The sequence below is a fragment of the Montipora foliosa genome, chromosome 13 (assembly GCF_036669935.1).
Source record: "Montipora foliosa isolate CH-2021 chromosome 13, ASM3666993v2, whole genome shotgun sequence".
Classification (NCBI taxonomy): domain Eukaryota; kingdom Metazoa; phylum Cnidaria; class Anthozoa; order Scleractinia; family Acroporidae; genus Montipora; species Montipora foliosa.
In genome coordinates this window covers 16,908,202-16,915,701 of record NC_090881.1, presented here as the reverse complement: position 1 = coordinate 16,915,701, position 7,500 = coordinate 16,908,202, and the positions used below count along the sequence as shown (strand labels likewise).

General features: G+C 38.7%; 1 pseudogene; it reads right to left on the bottom strand.

Moving 5' to 3' along the window:
• Positions 1 to 447: 447 nt before the first annotated feature.
• The window catches only part of LOC137982539 (uncharacterized), a 7,223-nt pseudogene continuing 170 nt past the window's right edge, over positions 448 to 7,500 (bottom strand).

Genomic DNA, 7,500 nt, shown 5'->3' with positions numbered 1-7,500 from the left:
CACCATGTTATTAGAGACCTTACGATTTACAAAGTCAACTTCAACCGGAAAGCCACTGAAGCAATGACATTTAATGAACAAGACATTCTGTTTGCGTGCGCTTTAGAGGATTCAAGTTCTGTAACTATGCGTTGGTCGAATTGATTTTGTATCACGGTTTTACCAATTACTCGCCCCTACTCCCTATAGAACTTAACGTTAACGGCAGAAATGATATGTAAACAAGTCAACTAAAATCAACCATAAGTCCAAATAATCCAAACTAGTGCTTCGTGATTTAACTCAACAATGGTACAAACTGGCTTAGTTCAATAGTTTGAGGCTGGTTCTGTTTGTCAGTGCTCAGCATGGAGAAAACTGACAAGAAACGAGAAGCTGACAACAAAATTAATCTGTAAACATGCAGAACATCAGAATGTAGATTGCAACAAACACTGCCCTTTTTTTTCACAGGTACCAGGCAAATACATCAACGCAAGTGGTACCATTGTTGTTGCCCTCTGAACAGTCTGCCCAGTCCTGTCCATACCATATCTGCAATTCCTGGTTCTTCAACAAACGTAATGGAGTGGAATTGCTGCTTAGAACAAGCTCTGTTGCTCCTTGCTTTATTCCTTCAAGAACGAAGAATAGCTTTTTGTTACTGCATTCTCTATTTTTATCTTTTAACAATTCTAAATCATCCTCTTTTGGCAGAAGGGCTTTTTTGTCGGCAGTTGTGATGATCGTCATAAACGTGTTGTTTGCATACAAGTCTAAGTAGGTGCAGCTCCAGTAGGAAGCACCGGTATTTGGGTTACAATTGATGGATCCGTTTCTGTGCGCCAGCTTCATACCCGTTACATTACCAGTTTTAGTCATGTTGAAGGCACCGTATTGATCATCTCGAGATCCAAAGCAAACTGGATCTTCGTTGATTTTTTGCCACACCCCTGAAAATAAAAATTATTTTGTTACCACAATAAGATATGTTTCGTTTTGTCATAAACATTTTTTACACCAGGGCAAGATCATCAACAATAAAAATTGTCATAAAAACAATCAAATGAACAAAGGAATAGCTTGAACAAACAACTGTCTTGAATAGATGTGTGAAATGGCCATTGCAAGCTTAACAATTCGATTTGAAATCTCAGTGTCCTATTTCTTGTTCACTGTCCTATTCTACTTGTTATGTTTTGTACCTACATTGTGGTAGTTGCCAACTGTAAAGCTTGTCTTATTTGGCTACCAGGAGTTCTCCCTTGTAAGTTTAGTCTACTATTACCGTATTGTTATTTTATTCTGTTTACTTATTGTTTTGACAACATGTACCGGCTATTTTCAACGGGAGAAAAGTAAGCTTTTGCCAGTCGTGCTGGTATGCACTATTTTTATAAGAAAGTCTAATTTTGGAGCTGAGGCTGAATAGCCTTATGCTTTGGCTATTTGAGCCCGAAAAGGTTCTTAAGATGTTCTTAAAGTTGTGTGGTATACTAAGTTCGAATGCAAATTGAGTTGTTCCTCAGTGTATTATGCAATTAAAATGCGTCCCATAGCATCTTAGTTAATTGTCCTGTGAGACTACATTTTTCATTTCTTTTACCGTTATTTATACTTCTCATAAAAACAAGGACAAAAACAAATGAGTAAAGTCTTTAAAGACGTTCGTACTGTAACCTAAATCTTACTTACTTAAATCTTTGGTTAATCTCAACCTGTACACTCACATGTCATATAAAAGAGCTAGGTCCTCATTTAAAAGAAGGGTGTATGGAAGACATGTTTGCACAAAGGACTTTATTGTTAACATAAGGGTCCCTTGAAGGAGTCAACAACTTGCTGTATTCAAATTATTTTCTATATGAGAATGGTCATAGCTCTAAGGAAGGATCATAGAATCCTGAAAAGCTCCATGCTAGGTTTTCACATTCGTGGCTCATTTCATTTGTTGAGTTAATTGGTGAATAAGTGGCCTCAAACCCGAGTAGGAGATCTTCAAAGATTTGTATTAAGTTTACACAAAAAGTACTAATACGTAGCACTGACCTTGACAAGTAGCCTGGATAACATAGCCAGCATTTTCATCTGAGTATATCCAGTGCTTGCTGGCAGCAACTTTGTTTCCTTCACTCGCTTTGATTTCAGCGCACGATTCAGCGGGAAGCTCTTGAATTGAGCCAAATGGCACTGCAGGCGAAATGTACAAAATTTCTATAACTATCAGCGTAATATTAATGATGAGTGGTAACAACCTGGTATGGACCCAATGTTGATAATTAATTTTTGATTATCCTTTGTTTTAACTAAGATTGATTGGTTTTCGACTCATTTCGAATCATTTCGACTCAGCAAGAGTCCATCAAACTACTTACACTCTTTCTTTTCTATGTTTTTTTAATCAGTCTTTTTATAAGAACGGTCAGGCTGAGATTAACAATACTTTTAAGAACATACTAAGTTAAATTAATACCCCGGCTCAGAGCCAGTTTAAAACGTCAACTTAATTTTGCTCATTTTTTAAAATTTGTTTTGGATCTTTTTCTGTGGTTAGTATAACTCGAAGTAAAGGTGAAAGAAATGTAAAACTGTAGTCTAACAGGCAAATTAACTCAAATACTTATAGTTTAAGATAAAAACTAGCGATAAAATTTTTCGACGTTTCGATCTCGCTGAGATCATTTTCAAGTTTGAAAAAAAGTGAATAAAACTTTGCCTATAAGAAGTAAAATCACACGTGAGAATATTAAAAGCGATAAAAATGTGGAAACATGTACTAAGCGTTACAAAAGGTAAGTGATAAAAACTAAAAAAAAGGCTAGATAACAATAGGACAAAAGCTTTACAAAAGAATATATGAAATACTCCGAGCTATAAAATAACTTTGCACGGATGGAGTCAGACTGCGTGTTCAAAGTTGGCTTTAGTTCTTTTATAAAAAGCATCTCATAAATTAAGCAGTCAAATTTGCTCTGGCACTTCCGTAAGATCTTGAAACTACGAGATATGTCCCTTGGGTCCCTCCCATGTTGATCTCTGACGTGTTTCCCGATGGCAGATGCCATTGAAAATGATCTCAGCGAGATCGAAACGTCGAAAAATTTTATCGCTAGTTTTTATCTTAAAATGTACTTCGAAGAAACTACTTATTAGGACTTATAGTTAAAGTTTAATGAAGCTTCTTACCAATTTACAAAATAAAATATATATACAAAAGTACAATAGGTAAAGGAAAGCAATAGGGGGGAAACTGAATTCCCATCCTTCAGTCAACGACTATATGGAGTTGCACCTGTTGAGGTTGTAGAGGAGTACCGTCTGCTGTTGCTGTAGAGGCCGATTCTCAATTTGCACTGTCGACTTCAGCCATTGCATGTAAAGACTGGTGCGTTGTCGAGTTTGTTATGAGATTTGTTGCTGACCAGCTTTTTTTTTCTTTCTTTTTTCTTCTGCCTGGTCTTTCAGTTTCTTCTCGGCAAAAGTCAGACCTTTTGACACAATTTTTTTTCCAGGCTGCAGCGTGAACTTCCCAGCTGTTTGTGTTAATACCACATGCTTTCATGTTACATTTATATGCGGCCATGAAACGAAGGTATGGACGATTTTTGTTGCTTTTACCGGTTGAGAATTCACCATATATGAGGTCCTTGGGTATGCGCCCATCTTCCATTCTACGCACATGACCTAGCCAGCGAAGGCGTCTTTGACGGAAGAGGGTGTACGTAGAAGGTATACCTGGGGTGCTTACCATTTAGCCAAATAATTCGGATGGAATGATCGTTGCATAAAGGTAAGCGATTTTCCGAATTTAATGACCAACTGGATGAGAATGGCGCTTACCATTTACTACACAGCATTCCATCCCGCATATTTTACTCGATCTTGTGAGAAAGGACCTGGAAACGGAAAGATTCTCGGAAATGGTAAGTGCATTTCGCGAATTCCGTTCCGAACGGAAAAAGAGGACTACCTCTGAAGGTGTCCACAATTTCCGAAAAGATTTTCCGGAAAATTTCCTTTCCATTTGACCTCAAACCGAAATTTCCGGATTTTTTGGCTCAATGAATGAATAGTATCCCAGACGTCTTTTCGGCATCTCGTTCCAACGGGAATAGCAAAATGGCGCGCTCGATTGATGAAATACACTATCTTCTTGGTAATTATTTCGAACTAGGTTGTTTCGATTATAATAGGGAGTGATTTGTGCCTGTCAATACTTAATCATTGTGTATTTAATTTCTGATATTCATTCATCAAGACTCAGGGAACACTACTCGTTTTAATTTAATAATTCAAAATGTGGTTTTATCACAATGTGATCACTGACCCGAAGAGAGGTCATGACCAAAGTTATTTATACAGTTCTGGATTACACTTTTTTTCCAAAAATGGACTTTACTCATGCAGATCAATGGTGAAACGATATTTTGGCGGAGATGTATCCAGAAGAACCCACATTTTCTCATATTTTCGGAGTCGAAGATTTTATCAAAATACATCAGTTTAATGAGCCCGCAAGTGGAACTTGTGATTTGATCATTGCATTTGAAAGCCATCGCACAAACGCGGATTTCAGATTTAACTCACTTTTCTTTGATTACCTATGTGGAACGAAGGAACAATTAATTCGAACCAGCAAGGGAGATGTACACATCCACAGATCGACTCTCAACAACATCGGGTATTACGCATCGCTGCCGTTCGCTTAAACACTCGATGTAGCCTCATGCAGTTCTTTACATTTCAATGTAGCACACGTAAAATCATTTAAATTGACACCAAATTTTTCTTCCGACACGCAATGAAGCCTTCACACCAAAGCCTGTTGGTAAACACAACATGGTAGTCTCCAGCCCTGCTCACGTCTGCGTTGTGGCTGGAAGATACTGATTATGTCACGATTTCAGTTGATAATATAAAAGGAATCGCTGTACATTATTGGATACTATTCATTTATCCTCTGCCTGTATACCTATTCAAAGTCATTTAAATATTCATATCCTGTTGGAATCTGTTGATTATGCGATAATTTACACTTTACACTAAACCCAAAACATTTTTCGAAAAGACAAAACAAAGTAAACAAGGTTTGTTAACTTTAAAATTGTCTAGAACAGCGTTGTCGCTGACGTGACGCTTTGACAGCCACTTCTCGGGTGTAACGCGAGCTTGGGCCCCCTATGCTCAAAACAAATTTAAAATAAACACTAAGCTTTTATAACTTTATATCCCTCCGATGCTTGACTTGAATAACTGCGTAGCCACCAGTGTGGTCCTGACAACAGCTACATATGTCAAACCAAGAGTCCATGATGGACTCTCGGTCAAACCTGTATTGAAACCAGCGAAAAATGCAGGACAAAAGTATTTCCCAAACCGTTTTCCACCTGAACACGAAAAGCGTCGACTGTTAAGAGCTTTAGTTGAGGTAGTAGGGAGCTTAAGCAACGACAACGGCGACGGCAACGAGTACGTTATCTCAAAATGTAAATTCGCGCTATTTTAATCGTTTCGTGCCTATTTCAACATTTTCAATATGACAAGGGTGTGGTAGTTCCTCAAAAATGACACTGGTTGGAACGGCACTTTATTAAGGGCAGAAAATGAATATTTATCCTCAAGTGCTGACCTTCCTCATAAAACGTCAAATTTGGCTATTTCAAGTTGTTGTTTTGCTGACGACGGCAAAGAAATGGACAAAAGTGAAAAACGCACGTGCAGGGCGAGCAAAGTTATTGTTTTTACCTACTACAATATGCAAATTTATGACGTTCTTGTTCCCGTCGTCGTTGTCGTTGCTTAAGCTCCCTAGTATGGCTGTGTAGCCGCGTCGAACCACTGAAAGCGCGCGAAAAATTAAACCTCGTCTATGTTTAGGTTTCCTTATTACAAGAAGTTAACCGGGCTTGAGCAGTCAACTTTAAAAAAAAGATGACCAAGATGAGCTCTAAACTTGAGCCGGCGATACGGTCACGCGATACTGGTCAGCGGATACCTCGTTTTGACAGGTGTCAATCGACCATAACATGAATGTCCAATATCATGTACGCTGTAAACGGCCGCCATGTTGGGCGTATTGATCATGATGATGATGATGATGATGATGATGGCCATGGTATGCAGACGTTGGAGGCTTCATTATTCAAAGACATAATGAGCTGCGCGATTTGGAAGCCGAAATGCTAAATATGGTATGCAATGATGTCCAAATTGAACCGGTACTTCAGGAGATAAACGGAGAAGTGCTGACACCTGATACGAACAGAGCAGCGGATGCCCGGCTTGACATTCATGCTCGGGTTAGGATTTGTTACCCGAATGCAGAGTCTTAATAGAGGCCTAACCATAAAACAAATCTACCGCCAGCATGAGAGTGAAAAGAGAATGTACGCCAGCAGGGTGCTAAAAGTCGAACAAGGCTCCTTTATCCCACTGGTATTTACTATCACCGGAGGAATGGCAGATGAATGCAAGAGGTATCGCAGTAAACTGGTTGAACTTTTGTCAATCAAGAAGGGTGAGGACTATAGCAAGACAATGTCGTGGATTCGCGCCAAAGTCTCATTCGCCCTCCTGAGGTCTGCACTACAGCGCTTGAGAGGCTCACGTTGTATGCGAAGAGCTCCGTTCAACATTGCTGATAGTGACTTTGAAATCGATAAGGAATTAGCGAGACTTTAGGATTTGAGCGTTTATTATTGGCCGTCATGATGGAAAAGGATAAACGATTATTGACACAGTGATTGTATTCTTATGATTTATAATAATTTCTAATGTTGTATAGTGCTTCCAATTCTTACTTTTTAATATTTCTGTAAATTATGTACATATTTTTCTGTTTTAATTTTAAAGTCTGAATAAATTTATAAAACAAATAAATAAATAAATACAAAACATCCAACCAACGCATGCACATGGAAAATTGCGTGCACCGAGATTACCACTTTTCCGAGGAAAATAATGGAGTGCCTGCTAATTGCTTGCGAGAAACCAACCCAAAACAAACAAGTACATTCTTTTATTGCGAAACTGTTCCTCTTGGGAATAACTTAATCCAACAAAACCAAGTTGTATTTAAATTTCCACCATGTACCACTGATGATGACCGTACGTTTAGTAACTTTTAGCCTTTTATATAATCATTGTTATTGTTTTTGGGCAAGTCTGTGCGTACGCGCCCACGAGCAATACCGGTACCATTAGCCGTGATTACCATGAGAAAATCAACCCATTGGTCCTATGCCTATATGGTACTCCGGCCAACCATAGATGTCAAACGGAGATAGACCATTTACCCAGCTACCTTCAAGTAATTTAGTGCACAAGGAATCTCTTCTTACTATAGAACTCCTTAGATGAATTATTAATGCTCCATACCTCTGTTGAAAGCTCGCTTCATGTAGAATCGCTTTGAATCGGGTAAAAAGTCTTCGGGCCTGGCTTCTTTCGTTCTGTTGTTCAGCTCGCAAATGTTTTTGCCAATGATGACATTGTAGCTTCGGCACCTGACATCCTGGTGAC